The 19915-nt window shown below is 43.7% G+C and overlaps 1 long non-coding RNA gene across 1 annotated transcript; it reads right to left on the bottom strand.

Moving 5' to 3' along the window:
* Positions 1 to 207: 207 nt before the first annotated feature.
* LOC141948477 (uncharacterized) lies at positions 208 to 17442 on the bottom strand. Its single transcript, XR_012630484.1, has 2 exons — positions 5891 to 17442; positions 208 to 4790 (listed from the first exon to the last, which is right to left on the bottom strand). It is a non-coding gene; the product is annotated as an uncharacterized LOC141948477 (long non-coding RNA).
* Positions 17443 to 19915: the final 2473 nt, after the last annotated feature.

Raw genomic sequence — 19915 nt, 5'->3', positions numbered from 1 at the left:
TGACGCAGCACAAGATTTCAACGCCAGTGCCTCTGCCTTGCCATCCTTTCCCAGAGGGATCCTGTTGCCTGTTGGAGAGGCTCTGCAGCACCTCTCCATATTTCAAATAGACAAACCATTCTGAAAACACCACCAATCTCCTAACCCTCTCTAGTTTTTAAGAGCAAGACTTACTCAATACTAACAAAAGAAACACCACTTCTGAAATTTCTGATTACACATTTAACTTTTTATTGTCAGGATGGGATAAAAACCAGGTGAGATGCAATAACTTATTCTGGTATAGCACCGTTTCATTTCTTTCAAAAGACTTAACCATAAATAACTGAATACCCCCACCTGTTCCAGGAACACCAGTCCTGCTCTACCTTCCTCTGCCTCAAGCAAAGATGACATGATTAGGTCACTCCTAAAGTCAGGAGACCAGCTATTTCTCATTAAGTAGAGGGTTCTACCAAGTCAGAAGAGCTACAGAATTCAGTGAAAGTCACAGCCTCATTTTGTAAACAGACCTGTTTATGTTGTGGCTGTTCTAGATGCGCACTATAAAACACAGCCCTGATGTGCACAAACAGCCCTGGAGTGATAGCCTGCAAAGACGGTGGCGCTGGGTGGTCTTCCATGGTTTGGCACTCGGGGCAGAGCTCGCCCTCCTGGAACGGGGATCTTCTCCTCCCTACCTGAGTGACATGCAAAAGGCACCCACACATTTCACTTTGGGTTCTTCCATTGTGCTAAAATGGTTGTGCAACAAAACATTACCTCTCTTCCCCACTTAATTCTCCCCCTGAGGACCCGCTCTGCTTTTAACGTCCTCTCCCTGGTCTCGCCTCCCTCACTGGGCTGTTGTGTCGATTAATTAGTTAATGCTTGCAAGGTGCTTTGAAGATGAAGAGTGCTAAGTACTCAGCATTAAGCATGATTATTATAAAAATACTGCAGGCTCTGGCAACGCACTTCAGGTATTACATTGAAGTCGCTTTACCCTTTTGTCTCAGAACTCCCATCACCCACAGCATGTTTCAGTTACCCAGAAACACATGGCACGTCTTGTTTTACAATTACAAAGCAACTTCCAGTCAATCCCGCGCTGCGTGGCAGAGCAGAAAGGCCAGCCATCGTTCATGTTGCGCAAAAGCCACCACTGTGACAGACCAAGCAGCAAACTCTGCCTCCTGCCAGAGCAAACAATTTCCACAATGTTCCCAAATGCAGTGATGGTTAGGTGAGGGGACCCCCTGCGGCAAACAGCCAGGCTGCAGTGGGATTGTGGCACATGATAAAGAGACCAAAAATAGGTAGGAGAAATAAGTTACAGGAAAATTCAAGAACAGAAGGTGCAGCAGCAGGAGCCAGAAGTGAGGGGAAGCAGCCTGACTGGGCTCCAGCCGATGAGCTCCAGCAGAGCTGGCTGCAGCCCCACAGAGACACGTTACCCTCCTTAGCCACCTCCTGGTCCCTCCTGGAAAATGCCACTCGTGGGTCTGCAGCTGGGTCAGCTCAGTTCCCAGTTCAGCAGGCAACTGCCACCAAAGACAGGTTTGCACTACGACACTGGCCCGGGAACTGAAGTCCCCGAGATGTGGACACACGTCCCTGCTGCCCCGAGAAGCCCGAGGGATGGCCCGAGGTGGCACCGTGCAGCTGCAGCTGCACAGAGTTGGAGCCCGAGGCCCTGGGCAGTGGTGCCGAGCGCGAGGGGACACGTGCTGGACACTGCCACTGAGCACTGGGCTGCAGCAGCAACGAGCACTCTTCCTGGAGGCATGGGTGAGGCTGAAGAATGCCAGTGGGCCTCTTGCCTTCCAGATCCATGCCTTTGCATTTTTGATATATAAAATAGCAAAACACACAATTTGGGATTTTCTCAGTCATCAGGGAAACACATTAAAACATTTTTCTTCTCCCTGCCAGTGCAAGGCTGTTGCCTGTTAGTGTTTTATATAGTCAATCCCTCTTTCCTATGTATTTTCTTTAAACTTACTCTCCTAAAAATATTAGTTGCCATTCTTTATGTACAGCATATACTCCAGAAGGAAACAAGCTGCTAATCAAGCTAGTAAATAGGTACATCTGTTGCCCCATCTATACTGAAATGAGCTAGGAAGCTTTTTTTCAGAACCATGATACTACCAAGATCTCTGAAGCACTGAGCTCTTTTCCCCAGCTTGAGCATCAGCCACCTTGCAACAGAGGCTCGCATTGGAAGCCTGCTGAATTAGTGATAGGACAAGCAAGGGGAAATTTATTAACAAACGAATTCCTGCTATTACAAACCACTTCCACTGTACTACCAGGGCTTTTAAAGGCTCATGGCAGGATAAGCCATCTCCTCTCATTCCCAAGAGAGCAATTGAAGGCTTGATTTCCATGATTGCTGAGCTCTTACTGCAGCTCCCATTAGCTGTGGCAGAAGCTGTGAGTGTTTAGCTCTTTGAAACACAACAGTGTGATGTGCAGAGGGGGGCTAAGCACCCCTGCTCGGCTGAAGGCTCAAGATGCATCGAGTAAGTTTCCACTCCTGATGTGAGGGACAAGTGCAAGTACATGCTCGAGGAAGCCTGTTACACACCGTGTCCACGGGCTTTGAGATTGGGGCTGCCCTGAGCAGTGATGGGAATAGGCTGCACCTGCCAAGAAAGGTTTGTCTCCAGCTCTTGCCCTGGTACCTGCAAATAAAGGCAGCCAGGAGTGGGGAGAACACGCCAGGCCTGGGGAACTCTGGGACATGTCTGATCACAGCCTTAGCCTGCACCGATCCAGAACACGACTGGAGCAACAAGCTGATGTGCTCATGAAGGGCTGGACCTCCTGAAGCTCTATAGCTGCAGCAATTTCAGCCCTAAATTTAATTGGCAAGAGGAAGATTTGATAGACATCTGCCCTCAGTTAGAAAGTGCTTTAGAGAGACAGCAGATTCTTCAAAGTAATTCTCCCGCATCACCTACAGTTCCTCCTTCTTATCTAAATGCAATATTAGCAACCAGCTATTGATGCTCCCCAGGGATTTAATTATTCACAAGAAATCACCGTTTGCTGCAGCCGGCAGACAGTGCTGGGTAAGGTCTTCTGGGAGCAGACTCCAGGCTGCTGTATGGCTTGACATTAGAAGGAAATCGCACGAAAATCAGTCTCCTTGTACATGATCAGATAAACGCAGCCATCAAGCACAAAGCTGAAAGCTCTTCAGTGAAGATGGGATAGTGTTGTGGTTTTTTTTTTTTAATGCTGATATGAACTATTAAGTCAAAACCAAATCATGAAGCACTTAATTCAATCTCTAGTGTCTGGCAGACTCATACAGGCTTCTGTGGGAGGTCTGTTTGAACAAGGTTATTTTCAGCTATCCACCTGGAAAAAAAAAAAAAAAGATAAATAAAGAGGATTTTGTTTCAGTATAATCTAGTCCTACCACGTGATGCTGACTGAACTGTGATAAAATTTCCAGAGCTCAGCAGGTGTTTGGGGAGTGACTGCAGCCACCCATTCAACACAGCAATGCACAACCACAAGAGAAAGATCTGAAACAGAGGTCAAAGGAAAAAGAGCGTAGGAAGTTATGTGTGAAGATGAATGATAAAACTGGGTAAAACTTGTGCTGAACATGATTTACAGTAGAGAAATGAAATTGTCTTTCTGAGTGAGGGCAAGTCAACTGGTCCCTGTTACAGGGTACTTCTCCATCACGCTGACAATCACAGGTCTATGCATATTCACATATACTGAGACACCTGGTTGAAGACCCCAGGAATCCCAGGCCGGAACACAGCTCACAGCACACTTTGTCCACTTACTTCTTCCACATCATTGCTACTACATTCAGCAAAGGAAAGAGATTTTATTCCTTTTCTTCCAGAGCTCCTATTGTCACAGAGAAGCTGAAAATCAACAACAGAGCAATGACATAAATTCAAGTGGAGCCAATTCATTACTGCCCAAACACCGATGACACAGGAGAAAGTTTCAGCTTGCTGTTGATACTCAAAAGCCAAAGTCCTCACAACCCAGACCTTTCGGCTGTCAGATGTTTCAGAACAACATACTAAGTATAGTCATGATGCTAAATATACCCCACGTACTGTCTGTATAGGGTAAAACACTATGCATGGATCAGCTAGACAGATTTATTCAGTATTGGTGTCATGTAGGATAAGCAATACATGCTTATCCAAAACTGCTACACTGCTATAAAGGCTGCTATACTGCAGAAATGTAATTTCAGAGTTAACTCTAGAGAAATAGGAATTCAAGTGTCGAGGTTGCTGAGGTCTAACAAGTACAGACTAAATGACATTAAGGAGATAACATGGGCTCAAGTTACCAGACAGGAAAGAGGATGGATAAAGAGACCCTGCATGTACGCTGGCTTCTCCCCTGGAAAATAAAAGCAAGCATCATTTTGCACAACTCCCTCCTGACTTCTAGAGAACGCTTCCCAATACATAAGCAGAAAGGCTCGTGCAGCCGCTGGCAGGAGGCACACCCGCACATTCCTAACCGGGGGGAGCTAGCCTGCCTCCCTCCCTCCGTGGGGGGATCATCCGACCAAATGAAAGACTAAACATTTCCCAGCAAGACTTTCACATACCAGGAACTGCTTGGTCAAAGGAGCAGCACATTAACCTTGAAGTTTTTTTCCCACAGAAGCTGGGGATTGTGGGTTTATGAAAGTTAGGTCCTTTTACTTTCTGTGCAAGTCGTTTTTAATTCTTGTGAACTCTACCCACTTCATTACTGGAGCAACCTGTTCCAGGGGAAGCACAAACTCAGCAGCGCACCAAGTTTTGCTCCTATAAAGGGAAAGGACAAAACCAAATCAAAGAAACTCATTTACTACAGAAAGTTGCACTTTGTCTGTGTATAGATATTAAATACTTTGGAAGATGTCTAAGTAAATTGGTGTGGAAAACTGACAGTTGAAAAATAACATAATTCTATTATTTTTGTCTAAATCCTCAAAATCTTGTGCAGTGTTCTATTTTCTAACGTAAAGAAAAAGAAATTGAAAAAACCCCACCACAAACAAACCAAAAGAGCTGATGGCTGAGGTTTCTCCAAAGGAATCTGCAACAAAATGGTCTGACCAGCCTGTACAAATGCTGCAATAATTGCTGCCATGACTTGCACATACAAGGACTTTCAACCTGATTGCTACTGTAACGATGAATCATTGCGTAACTGAAGCCTTGCAACCAAAGTACCGTTTGCAAAGGGATCACCCTCTACGGGTTTTTCAGTTCCCTGGTAATTTTTTCACTGCTGCAACTCTAGTCCCTAGAGAATGACCATGAACACCCCTAAGGTAATGACCTAGCTAAACATGACTGTATTTATAGTGCTATTATTTCCCCTTTAGTACATTTTGGAGTACAGAGAGAGCAATCAGACCCCTTGAGGATTATATCCTAACGTATCTACTATAAATATTTATCTGGCTTAATTTTAGCTTTACCTAGGTCTTTCAGGGACACACAGTGGGTCTTAGCTTGGGAAACCAGAGAAGCAGCACAACATGACCTTCTCATGTTCAAGCCAGTTTCCCCTTACTATTGCTGGGTTAAATTACCTGTGCGTAACCTATCTGGTATGGCCTTGCAGCGTCACCACTTTTCACAGAATGAATGCCAGGACTCGCAGTCCTTGGTGGATGCTGAAGTTGATGACAGGGAACGTAGCAGATTTCATCTTTCTTTCATGCCACATAAGACCCTTTGCTTTGGCAATGAAAAGCCTGGCACTGCCCAAATTAGTATCACTCCAGAGAGGTAACTCCTTTCTGCCTACTACAGTACATTCTCGTGAGACAAAGATGTTCATTCAGCAAATAAAAATAAAATCCTGGTCAGAGTAACATCTTGGAAGTAAATTGCAAGTCAGAATAACAACATACCTTCTGGAGCATGACTTTGGACGTCTACAATGATGTCTGCCAATGCGCTTCACACCTAGTCCTGTAAAGTCCAGTCTTGCAAGCAGCTCTCTCCTCAGGCACGGTTTCTCACGAGGCGCCAAATCCCGCTTAGGAGCCTCCACGCCGGCTCGCCTGGCACATCTGGGCAGCAGGAAGGTTTGTGGGAAGGCAGCCCAGGTTCCTAGCACCATCCTTCCTCAAGCAGCCCCAGGGGCATCAGCTATTTTAACCCACCACAGCACATCGATTATTGGCACAGCGTGCTGCTGCGCTCCACGCGTCACGCTTTGTCCCCAGGCGTTTGATTTCGGGCAGCCTTTGGGACTGGCTGAGCCACCCTAATGTAAAGGCTGTGGGAGAAGCCAGCGGAACCAGAGGAGAACCACTGATGCACCTACTGCCCTCACTCCACACATGCTGCTGCCTTGGGAGAGGGAGACTTGGCACTGCGGGGTGGGACAAGACTGTACCTGAGGAAGCAGGGCATCAGCTCCAGCCCTGATGAACCACCACCGTGGTGCTCACCTAAGCCTACCTGCCTCATTCACCACTCTCAAGGATAGACTGGTATCACAGCTGCCTTTGAGAGGGGTTTTCCCAACTGTAGTATGACCAACACAGTACCACCGCTCTGAGGATGCTGAGGTAGCCCAGCATGGTCTCCTCAGCTATTAACAACAAATTGACCATAACAATTAACTTGAATGCTTGCCATGTGACACATATCTAAGCATCGCTTCACTGGCAGGAAGAAAGATTAAGAAGGATTGTGATAAGCTGTGAAAGTAAGCAATATTTAAACAGCCTCAGATCTACATCCCTGGGCAGCACTGCAGAACTACCACAAGGCTGGAGGGAAAAACAACAAACCCAAATGAAAAGAATCACTCAGATTTGGCCATTACAGGCAACACGTCTCAGCAGAAAATGTAAATATGTGAAGGGACCTTAGCCAAAAATACAGTGCCTCCTCTCCTCCCCCCCAGTTTCAGGGTGGAGAGAGATTCCTCAGACACACACTTGCAAGACCAGTAAGGTGCTCTACTGCTTTACAGTGTTACCAGATGCTGAGGGATGATGCAGTTCACAAATGAAGGAGTTTTAGTTCAGGAACAAATCTTCCTCTTTTTAAAGGATTTTTTTTTTAAAATAAACTCTGATTATTTTGGTACTCTCACTTACACTGTGGCCTCACAGGTAGGTCTATTAGCAAAGTGGCATGAGGGAAAGTCCAGGGTGTTGGAGCATGAATAGTTTTGTCAAGTGACTGGTTTGTTTTGTCGCTAAAGAAAACATGGCACTGAGCTGCACCTTGAGTCACATTTTGGTACGTGAAATATTCTCACAGGCTGCAGTTCCCCCTTGCTCTCCCTACACAGGCCAATGTATTAAGAGCAGGCTGAATCCCACCCCACTAAGAGCCAAGAGGCATGTGATGGGTGGTGGTTACAGGCACTGACATAACATTAGGAGACATTTAGCTCTTGGCTTGTGACTTTTAAATCCTTCCTTCTCCAAACAATTTGTTGAATTCTCGGTGCACAGGATGGCATGAGCAGCACAAACTGCCACAGAAAATCGCACTGTGAGGTCCACCTACCATGAGGTCCACCTAACCTAGGGATGATCAGTCCCGAAGAAGATTAAAATCTTGCCTGGTTCTGCAGCAAGGTGGAGTTCAGCCCACTCGGGCAGCAGAGCAGCTTACATCTCCTTCTCACCTCACATCAGGTTGTCCCTTGGGCTGTCAGTGACAGAGCTTTTTATGGAGCTTCACTGAGGAACAGACCTAGGTCTTAAAATTAACGATATTAAAAGCAAGAAAGATAAAATCAGTTTTGTGTTTGCTTTAAATGCAGACCTGCTTGGCGCAGAGTCCCACGCACAGTTGCGTCACGAGGGGAGGTTCACTCAGTTCCAGAAGCTGGGATGAGAAGCCAAGGGTGGAGTGGGGAACATTGCTACCAAAGTGCCTGCACCATGAAACTACACCCACACCAGCCCACTGCAAGAACAGCTCTGTCCGTCACCCCACAACTTCCCACTGAACCACCACGACAGCAGTACTGACCAGGCTGAGGAGCAGGCTGCTTCGCAGGTCCCCTGCTGAACAAGAACCCTGAGAGCCCTCCCAAGCTGGGCAGTGAAGCTAAGCCTTCAGACCTCAGCACATCCCAGACCCCTTCTAGGGAAGCCTCCTCTCCTCTCTTCTTCCACGTGAAATAAGTGGCCATGGAAAAGAACACCATCACGGGGAGTGATCCTGTTGATGGTGCCTCCTAAGCTGCGCACGCCAACAGCATCCTGGATCGTGGCCAGGATCACAGCTTCAAGTTCTCTGTTTGCCACAACCTTTCTTCACAGATCTAAGGGGACCTACACCTCCTTAATGACTGTTTCAAAAAGGATGCAAGAGTGGATCTATCTACTGCAGAAACCAACATTTCCACCAGACACCAACTAGGAGGCATCTCAGCACCAATGAAACCATGCTGGGCTGGCAGAGCAGGGGTTAACCGGCTGCTTTGGCCACTCACCATCCCATGAAGCGCTGGGTTAAATTACTGCAGAGGCTGCCCAGAGAAGCTGTAGTGCTTGAGGGACAAGGTGGTGCACAACAGGCAAGGATAGGTGTGGGGACGGCGAGACGCCTCTGGAGAACAGCCTGCCTTCCAGCCCCTGGCTTGTGAGGAAACCACACCTGCAATGCAAACTGACCGTGCACAGGCACATTATCAGCCTAGACAGATTTGCCTGATCTTTCACTTCTGAAAGGGAAACTGGGATTTCCACCACTGATGTTCATGCAGTAAAAGCACTGCCCAGCAGTCTACTACTAGAGGAGGGATAAGCCAACTATTTCAAATGCAATTCAACAAAGATTTCTCTGGAAAAAAATCCAAAGGCTTGGGGGTCTCCCTGCCACTGCCAACGTACTCATCCCTGTTACTGCCTACATTTACCAAGATCAACACCCAAGTCACCCACCAACATCAGAAGGTGTTTTGATGTTCAATATCCCCAGCAAGTTGACTCCAGCACTGGGGAAGGGAAAAGGCTGCTCCCATGGGGAGACCATGTCAAATCAGGCAGGTGACAGGGACAACCACAGGTGGAAGATAACAAAAGATCTTTCTTCAGTGCAGTTTTACACAGTGCCCTCGGTATGTGATATAGAATCCATTTATAGGTATCATAGAAGGTTTATACTTGTACAATTAACCTAAGCATTAAGTGAATAACTTACCTGGCCCAGAAAACAAAAAAACCCACAACCCCTCTCAAGCCCTGACCCAAGTATAAATGTGTCACATCAGACAGCAAATGAACTTTCTGTAGAAAAACATGACACAGACAATCTCTTCACCCAAACAAAAAGACATGCCACACTTTTGAACTTAAATTTCCTGTTATCTCCAGCTGCGGTGGCAGGGGCAAGAATGAATTACTGGAGTGCATGAGAACTTACTAAACCGGGTTGTTTGCTGGCAGAGCTGTGTGCAACCCTACGCTGCAACATGGCCAGATGCCTGCTGCCTGAACAACCAGTGGACCCGCTGGCTTCTGCGGGAGGTTACCTACCCCTCCCACGGCTCCGTCAGCCCCAGAGGCTGTGCAAGCCCAGCTTCAGGCACAGCCAGCCACGCTGCCTCCCGTCACCACCCAGTGCACGTTCAGTGATCCCTTCTACAAGCACAACTGTTGCAGTGTCCAACTGGTGGGCAAGTGGTCAAACACATTATGTGATAAGAAACTGCAACGGTTGCTGAATAATTTATGTGATAAACCATTTCTGGAGCATTTGATCAGCTCTACTGGCTATCATTATTTTTGCTGAATCGACAGCTCCCATCAGAGCATATGCTCTAGCAAAAACAAGCAACACTGTGACAGGTTAGGAAAGACATTTACTAAATTAAATACACACCCCACTTGCTCCGCTAAGCCATAATGCAGTACATACATGGAAATCCAAGCAGCTAAATGCGTACTCTTCCTGAAGTGGCTGTCTGAGCATACACAATCTGTCCCTTCGAGGTTTTTCCATTAACATACCCACGTGTAGAGCTATAAATCAAAATGAAACAGAGCGGGCCAGCAGAAGAGCAAGAGAAAGAAAATACATTGCAGGCCATTTTGCAAAAGGTGATGATTAACTATTATCGGTTAAAAGCAGTCATGGACAGAGCGATTCTGCACCTCAGCAGCCTGCAACTGAGGGCTGGGGAAATGGAAGAAGGTTGGAGAGAAACAAGGTGTTTAGCTGTTCTTGAAATCAGAAATAAACATGACAACATTTTTTTTTTAAGAGATTAAAACCATTGCTAAATGCAGACTTCGATTCAGAATTTACTGCAAGCAGAAAGAAGACAACAGTATTGACTTCTGTAGAGATATCAGGACCCAAAGCAGAGGAGGGCAATGCAGCAGTGAAGCACAGAAAGTGCCCTGTCAAGAGGATGGTCTGCACAGCTGCCCTGGTACCTCCCCGAGGCTGCTCAGAGAGCTGGTGTGGCACACCAGGCTGCCCACGTCCAACATGGGAATGGGATTTATGTGAGCTATCCCTCCACTTCAGAATGTAGCACCAGGGATTTGCTGGGGGGGAAATTATCAGGTTTTTACTACAAACTTTCCCCGGGGACATCCCTCCTACAAAATCTGAAATCCTTCCTTGCCGCCACCTTTCTCCAAATAGCAGCTGTGAACCACTCGTGTTGTACAGAGTCCACAGATTTTCAGAAAAATAAAGAAAAACCACCACAAGGCGTTGCTGTTGAACAGATGACAATTTGATCAGCACTGGGATCATGAGACTTCTTTTGCTAGTGGAAAATCACGCATGGTACGCAAGCCCCCATACTTACACCAAACTCCATGGAAACACACTTGCGGGATCACCTTGGTAGATCTGGCAGCAAAATATCACTGCTTAGTTTGTTTTCGCAAAGGTGCGTGGCTTTGGACAAGAGGAATCCCAGCATATGCTGGGATCTTCAGGTCAAAATACAAATTCTCCTCATATTTGGTATTAATAATACACAAACTGCCAACTACCAGCTGCATGCAGAAGGCAATTTTATTTTCTACCCTTGATCATGCTGAGATGCCAGCAGGGCTCACAAGAACGCCCTGGACTAGGACATTATTTTGGTGTGGTGAATCAGTTCACCAGGCAGCGGAGAGCGCGCCAGCACGCATGACAAGGCAGGAAAGCTGCCAGCTGCCCTTCAGCTGCCGGAGCAGTTCCTATCTGCACAACCACACTGCCATAACACCCACTCGCTATCTGGCAACAGCAGATTTTACACTGCTCAACTCTGCTGTTAAATACAGGAACCATTTTAGAGCACAACAACAAAGTCACACATAACAGGTTTAACCAAAGCTGCATATTTTCCTGCTATGGAAACCGGTCACAAGAACCAAAAAGCTGCCCAAAACCAAGAATTTCGTCTGCTGCTCTCTCCTAATCTGCCCTGTTCCCTTCTGAAACCTTAAAACTGATGAACGGTGACGTGGACTAGTTACAGCCAGCCCAAAGCAGCAATCTAAGCTTTTCACATCAAAGCTCTGCCAATGCATTATCAAGGGTCACACCAAAGCACAAAGGTATTTCACCTGCCACCTCCAAATGACCTCACGCAATGTGCAGCCTTGCTTCATCTTCACAAAATGGACTCCCCCCACACAGACTGACAACAAACCTTTAACTTGTAAGGCCTTAAGACACGTTTTTTTTCCAGAAACAGGAATAATCCAGAAGTTCAAGCAAATGGGAGCTGGCAAGAGCTTGGTGGTCCACAATTGAATGAGAGAGACCCCACCACATTTAGGAAAAAAGCCCACGAAGCACCTATGAAAACTACAGCTTGTGCTTGTCTACTAAGAGTAGAAAATGTACCAAGTGAAGTTGTAGCAAAAGGTGAGCTGAGACTCAGAAAACCTTTGGAAAACTGGAGACAGCTAAGCAGCACAATCATCACTTGGAATGTACAGCTTAAAATCTGTCAGGAAGGCTTACATCAAGTTTATCCTGTCTCAGAGCATGGAGGTCCATGTCCAAACCTATTTTTCTATGAACCTAAACTGACTGGTGTTTCATGACAAGCAACCCAAGAACCAAAGCACTCAGTATTCTGTACGTCAGAATTTTGGCTTTAGATATTTGCTACTCTATACATCTCAGCAAACATTTTCTTGCTTTCTAAATGTAAAAGTAAACGCTTTATAGGATTTATAAGCTATGCTCCCATCCATCCAACAGAACCAACCACCTGGTTCTCCCCTGACACATCACACCATGACCCTAAACTCACAAACCGAGCCTCAGAGAGGCTTCACACGCAGGCTAAACCCCAGTGCTATCAACAGCCGCACACTCACAGGATTCTTCCCATAAACTGACCATCCTGGAGCAGAATAAAATTGCACCTTGTCTGAAAAACAGTGAAAATACTGTAACTTATGCAACAGCCAAACATTTCATACGTAGAAAAGTGCAGCCCTGTCTCGCGAGAGCAGAAACAGTGTTCTAAATGGGCTTTTTAATGCAAGTTTTCAGTTTATTTTACAGTCATCTTTGTTACCAGTTTTAAAATACATATATTTATATGGTTTAGAAAGAACCATCTGGAATCACGTCCTGAAAAACACATCCTTCTGGCAGACAACTTGTGTACTTCTGAGTAATTAGTGGGTGTTTATAGAAAGACAGGGCATGATTGGGTTTTTTTTATTTGTGAGCCCACTCTTAATTACCACATCTCCCAAAGAGCAAGAAGTAACGTTCTGCCTCCCTCACACTCAGCTGCAACAAACCCTTGTGTAGAAGGCCAAGATACGCTACAAATGACTGTGACTTGTGCCTTCGTTCCCCCCTACACCTTCTGCACATTTTGCGTGGTCCCGCACAGCTCTGCCCCAGGGGAGGTGGCTTCCCAGGACAGGCAGAGTGCCTGCAAGCCCTGCAGATTCAGGCAGCCAAAGCTTCATCCAACAGAGCTCCTCTGCTAGATTGAACATCTGCCAAGAGTTCTGCCATTTCTCTGCTTGCAAAACAACAGAATTTTTTTTTTCCATCTATTCCATCTATTTCAGACTTCCTTTAATTTTAAAGCTTTTCAGGTTTTTGAAACACCTATACAACCTGATTTAAGAAACATCTAAAAGCCGGACCCCCTCAAGATCAAAGGCCTTCAAAAAGCCAATTTACTTAAAATCTCTAATAACTTTTGAAAGCTGTACTGTCTTTTGAAATCACAGTCTGCGGAAAAAAAAAGCGTGTTTGCTCAGAGTTCGGCCCTGCAGCATGCAATGCATGTCTTAAACTGCTCCCAGAGATCCTCAACTCAAATATTACACCTTGTTTGATTAACTGTGTCAAAAAACTTGAGCTCTCATTTCTAGCTCCCCCGCAATAGTAGCTGATCTGCCAGCACACCTTGGATGATGTGTAACAACAACCACCTGTTTGGCCTAGGAACGTCTGAAGAGATTTAGTAAGATGTAGTGAAAGGAAGGCAAAAAGAAGGGGGATAAAGATAGGCTCAAAAGGAGTTTATGAAACATGCCTCAAAATAATTTCTTCCCTTAAAAAGGCTTCCTTCCCGTTTATCTGAGAATTGTACTTTCTATGCAGCCAAGTGTATTGCAGATGCAAATTACTGTGATATCCAGTACTACAGACAAGACTATGAACTGTGTCAAGCGTCCAAGTCCACGCTCTCAACCTTTTCCAATCTGCAGCCTCAATTCTTAAACAGCAGTATTAGCTCGTCTGCATCCGACATAAGCCTATTCACAACCGGCCAGCTTTTCTTAGTTACATCGTGTGAATCCCTTGCAAATAAATTCAGAGACAGAAATCACATTTAAAAACGCTGCTCCACAGAGCTACGTGACTTATGCAGAGGTGTAAGTATTTCTAATAAACATACTGCAACCACAACACATTACACATTTATATAACTCACATGATGTAAATCCAGAATTGCCTTTAACAAATGTCATTGTCAGATGTATTAAGGACATTTAAGTGACTTGAAAAAGCTCAGATTATCCTGCTTACTCAAAAACTTTGCTGGCTAACTAAACGGAAAGTTGTCCTAAAATTTAAAAATACAGGAGAGGTAGTAAATAACTACGGAAAATGGCAGCCCTAAAGTCCAGTAAAGTGCCAAATTAGAAAATTACTCAAGTCTTCAAACTGGCAGTGCAGCATTCACAGAGTTAGTTTTCCCCAGGATCTAGTAATGTCATGCTATGGAAGGACTAAATCTTAAGACAGACAACCACATACACGGTGCTGCCTGCTACATGCCAGCAGCGACTCCAGATTTAGTGTCTGAGAAAGTCTGAGAGCCAGAATAATCCTATTTAGTTCCGAGAGATCAAACAGGATTTGTAAAAGGGTAACATATCCACAGATTAGTGAAATGTTCTCATCAACAGAGCACAGCATCTCTTTCTTAGCAAAGAAAAGCCCATCAATATTCTCTAGTTGATTCTCTAGTAATCTAAGCAAGGTTTTCTTCAGAAGGAAGAAAGTATTTAAAAATACTATCAAAATGCCGGTTGTTTAAGCAAAGTCCATGCTGATATTATCTCCAGTTAATTCACAGTGAATCTAAAATGATGCACTGATGCAAGTGTCTTACAACCCAGCACACAGCTATATGCCTAACCATACCTGCAATTACAGCAATTAACAGTTCTGAAGAGTTTCCCAGAGCTGTTGACAAGGTCCTTAACAATAGCTCTGATATGAAACTTCCAGGTCTTCGCTCTGAATTCTTTGTGCTCTGCCACTACTATGCAAATAGCAGTATCATTCAGCTCACAACAGAAAAGCCTCCACCCAAGGCAATTGTGAATGAGCTGCTTCCAAAAGAAAATGTAGTCCACTTAGATCATGGGAAAATACAGCTCAGGGGACTGAGCTGACTGCAGCACCATCACCTGAAGGGCAGGAAGGGACCCTTCTGAAGGAGCTTTCTACTGCATTCTATTCCAAAAGCAGAAAACCAGCCACCTGCAGTGGAGATCGTGGGAAAGCATTATCTAAATGGTTACAGCAGACACAAACCTAATTATCAACCAGACAAGCACCATAAATAACCTAAATAGATGCACAGATGTTACTCCTGTGATAAGAACAGGGGCAGTTAGTTGCAAAAAACTCTGAATCTCATTCAGCCAATATAGGACAACTCCTGCTATCCTTGAATATTCATTCCCCTGCCCCATAATTTTTTCATCCCATTGCAATTAAGTATATTTAAACTCAGACATGGGTATTTTAATACCCATCAAACTTTTTTATTTACAGCAACATCCTATCCAACATGTCTACAGAGTTAAGGGCAGCCAGATCAAGTCAGCTGGTTGTCAAGATAGAAATCAATATATTCTCTATGTATATCCCACCATCCATGACTAAACATGACTGCAAGAGAAGGAAGTGCTCTTGAGTTTAGCTAAAATATAATCCCACATTGGAATACTTTGACTCAGCAGATAGCAATGCCTTAAGGGTGCTGTGCTCAGCTGGACTTCTCTTTCCTAAACCGAAGGTTAAACGAGCTCACAGAAATGGACTGGGTGCCAGAATTTGCTACCTGTTGTAATGCTGCATTCCTCGCTCTGGGCTCTGATGGACCCTATTCAAAACCTGCCCATATGGCAGCTGTGTTGCTGCTGGCTGGCTCGTTCTGTAAATTCTTGGAAAAGTTTCAGTACAGACCTGAAATTAATACTGACAGTGACCAGGCACATCCTGTAACTGCACACTTCCCTGGGTGCTGAAATGAAGACCAATTTGTCTTGATAACTTTAAGAGAACGGCTAGTAACAAATTCCTTTATTTTCACTGAAAATACTTGTCCATCTTCCTCTTCCCAAGCATGCTTTAGTTGCACATCCTACTTAAGAAAAAGCAAACTTATTTTCTCAAGGAATCTGATCCCCCCCCTTTTACCTGAAACAAATAAATCTTTGTTTTTATAGCAATGCCTAGTCACACAGTGACAGGTCAAGGCTGAGTTAGTGTTTTCACTGTACAACACATTTCTGGAATCTTTTACAAACCTACCATAAATACTCACAGGGACTATAACGGGCCTTATACACCCTCATTGGGTGAATAGACAGATTTTTTGCTTGAGACAGATTTCACGCTAGACTGACTGCCTGTAGTTCATGGGGGTTAAGGATCCCGTGTGTTTATTCTGGAAGCTGACCATTTTATCTCTACAACACTTTAGTTTGGGTTCGCTATCCTTCACCATAAGCACAAACATTTCTGAAAGTGTCAACCCTCCTTAAAAACCACAGGCCTGTCAAGTCAACTTGCTGACTTGAAAGTTGCTCCCCTCTACATTGATTTCCATTCGTTGTTACATATAGACCACTGCAATGTACATCTTCGGTATATCGGCCCACTTATACATAGCTGGACTGTTACAAAACTTACATATTTTCCTGAAACTATAATTTGAAAGTTTAGCCTTCATCAATTTAACTTTTTTTAAAATATAGGAGGTTACTACGGGATTAAATGTATTTACTGTAGGTACTGCAAGAGCCTGTATCCTATGTTCTCCCACTAGGTTGATCTAGATGTAGTTAGTCCCAACATAAGAACGTGTCCCAGTCATTTTCAGAAGGCTGATTTAAGAATCCAAACATATTTGGGCCAAAAATCTGCAGTTCTATGAAACCATGAACTTTTTACATTAGACTATCTATGTTCAATAAAGCACTGGTATAAGTTCCAAGAAGCAAAGAGGAACACCATCTACATCCCAAGGCAATTCACAGAACTGTTGGGAAGAATAGCGCAAACATTTTTAGTCAGTAACTAACACTCCGCTATTTCTGTCCTTGTTATTTAAGCCTCTTGTTTCATCATCGGACATGATGCTGTAAATGATCACCAATGCTTCTCACAGTGACAGTAGGCATTTTGCATTTTTTTCCAAAGGAAGAATATTCTCATTTCCTTTCCTAATCACCAGGAAAACCTGTACTGAGAGAAACAATACAGAAAATTCAATCCAAAAGACAAATTACCAATCTGACATACATAGTGTAGTGAGGTGGGTATAGAAGAGGAGTAATAACTCAAGTTGTGTTAATGGTTAATATACATTGAGATATCCTCTAAGAAAAATGTGAAACATCTATCTTTACTTAAAGAAAGATACCTTTCAGAGTCTAACTTAACAGTTTCCCTTAAATCAACACAGATTAATTTGCCTTCAAGACAGGAGAAACCCCTGAACGTTATCAGGTGTGAATCTGGAAATGCACAAGCTGCCCAGGGTCAATTTTAAATTGCAAAAGTGTGATTTTGGCATTTGAGCTTCTTCCAGTTACTTTTGAGAGGGAAAAACAAGAAAAGGGAAAAAAACCCCAAACAAACCATGTTTTAGCCCCAACAGTTTGGCTTGACTCTTCTTTATCTTCTCTGGGACATACTCCTCCCTTCACAACTATAGCATAGTCCAAGTAGCAGTTTATTTTAAGCTGAAAACAAAGACTAGGAGATAGCAAGCTCATGCAGTTTAAATACAGTTATCTTATTCTATACCAATAAACAAACCTCAAAGCTGCAGGCAGTAAACATGATCAGAACCAACACGGGATCAACAGCTATAGCATGATTCTAGAGCTCAAAATTACACCCCCCCCAACCAAGCACACGAACCCTAAATACTAACCACCTGAACAAAAGGGCTGGTACTGCTGTTACCAAAACCCTAATGTTTATTTCCTTTACATGTTGAAAATGAGAGTGCTCCTTCAGCATTCATGTAGATTTTCCAAAAATGGATTTATCATAAGATCAATGAGTCTTATTGCAAGAACCTGTCCTGTACAGAATGTTTATCACACATCTCTACACTCGATGAAAGAAAAAAAATCAGAAAACTGCCAAATTACCAGGCTAAGATTAGCACCTCACTTCCACAGTTATATTCTGAAGTGAGGTATCTTGCAAAGAACAGGAAAAGCATGAAACAATATGAGATATAATCTAAGTCATATGATATAAAAAAGAAGGTATGTTAGTTAATACTCCACTGTTTTGTAAGATTTTATTTAATTTACAATAAATAAAAAATACAACGTGGATATGATTCCATGACTAACAATAACTGCATGAATGCTACTGCTTCCCAGAAAATTTCAACATAACCCAGAGACATGAAGTTACATTTGTTGGTAAACTGGATCTACCACTTCTCATTTTTTCAAGACTAAGCCTTAATGGAAAAAAAACCTAACACAGAACCATAACAAAAAACAGTTTCTGAAGTTAAGTTTCCACTTTAATAACTGATTTCTTCCAAGTATCAGCGCAGTAAACTAAGATTCATAGGCTTTTAAAGCATAAAAATATCCTTTAAAATCAACTACCAACAACCTTAAGAAACAATAAAATCTTACCAAAGGATTTTTTTTTTAAATAAAAAGGTTTTGTATCAGAGAATCATTTCAGCATACTTAATTTTATGTTATTTTCCCAACTACTTAGCTTATATAATTCCTCAGAATGCCCAGGAGTTTTAAAGCAATTAAAGATACAAGCTAGTAATCAATACCAGTTTGCAGCTCTTTCATGTCCAGACAAGTATTAAAAAACCCCAGCTCAAGTCAAAGGGCATCACTAGGCAACAGTAGGTATTAGTCACATTGCTCTGAAAGAAGCATTTCCAAGTCAAGCCACAGGCAAGTTCCTGAGCATTAGAATAGCCTGCTGAAGTTTCACGAGTGTAAGACATTAAACCTCTCACAGAAAAAATTGAAAGAACATTTATCAGACACAAATCATCTTCTCAATCATTCCCATCTAACAATCTCTATACATTCAACACCACCCAGGGAGCTTGATTAGCAGTCTAAATCTGTTAAACAAAAGCACTCTGCTGGAATGGGCTGACACCGAGGACCTCGTGCCTACTGGCTGAGAAATAAATACCCATGACTTCATAGGAAAGTCACCATCTCATGTTTAACACATTCCTCAGGCTGCAGCTTCGTATCAGAGCTGAGCTAAAACTTGCTGCCATATACAGGATCTGTCCTGCTCCACCTCTGTTTTCCCCTGCACCACCTCAAGGCACAGATGACTTTTCAATGTGCCAGTTCAGGCAGCTATACCACTAGAAAACTATTCACTTCTTTCTGTATGGTCAGGGTAAGTTTTCAAAAGCAAGCCAAGTCAATGTTTACCTCTGCCAAAGAGATCACCCTTCCCTGATGTCCCCCAGGTCATGACCACACCAACTAGTACTGAGCTGGCTCTGATGCTCACATGGCCAGTAATGCAGTTCTACAGACCTGCCTGGCAGAAAACACAAGAACTCAGCAGAAAAGAAACCTCCTGACAGTTTAGCAAGTTGATTCACTGAGCTGGGCTAGTTATCGCCAAACCCACTGCTAGGAAGAGTGAAGGTCTGCATGAGCAGCTGCTCCTTTCAGTGGGCACTCCCCCATCGATCAGGTGTGAAGCAGCATGAAATCCATCCCAAGCTGCATGGCTAGGATGGAGAAAAATGGCTGGTGGAAAATGCTACCAGACACTAGAAAGAAAACTCCAGATCAACAACTGGAAACCAGGCTACAACTGAAAGATACACATGAAACAACATAACTGTACAGCCAAGCAAGAGAATTTATCCTACATCCTGCCACTAGCCAGAAAATCTAGTGCTCACACAGCTTAATATCAGCTCCTCAAAGAAATCTTTGTTGGAAGTTGTTCAAATCATGCCCTTTCTAGAAGAAGTATTCTGACCAGTCGATACAAGAGTAAACACAGTTCAATCCACATTTTCTTTTCTTTGGCTTAATATTTTTAATTTGGGTAAAATGAAACAATTCCAAGTAATTCTCTCATACTTGGAGGCTGGGAAAAGGGATAGCAAAAATTGCCTTTGAGTTAAATAAAATAATACAGTTAGACTCACAACTAAAAAAATACTGTGGATAAGGCTA

The sequence above is a fragment of the Strix uralensis genome, chromosome 11, assembly GCF_047716275.1.
Source record: "Strix uralensis isolate ZFMK-TIS-50842 chromosome 11, bStrUra1, whole genome shotgun sequence".
Classification (NCBI taxonomy): Eukaryota; Metazoa; Chordata; class Aves; order Strigiformes; family Strigidae; genus Strix; species Strix uralensis.
This window is presented reverse-complemented; position numbering and strand designations above follow the sequence as displayed.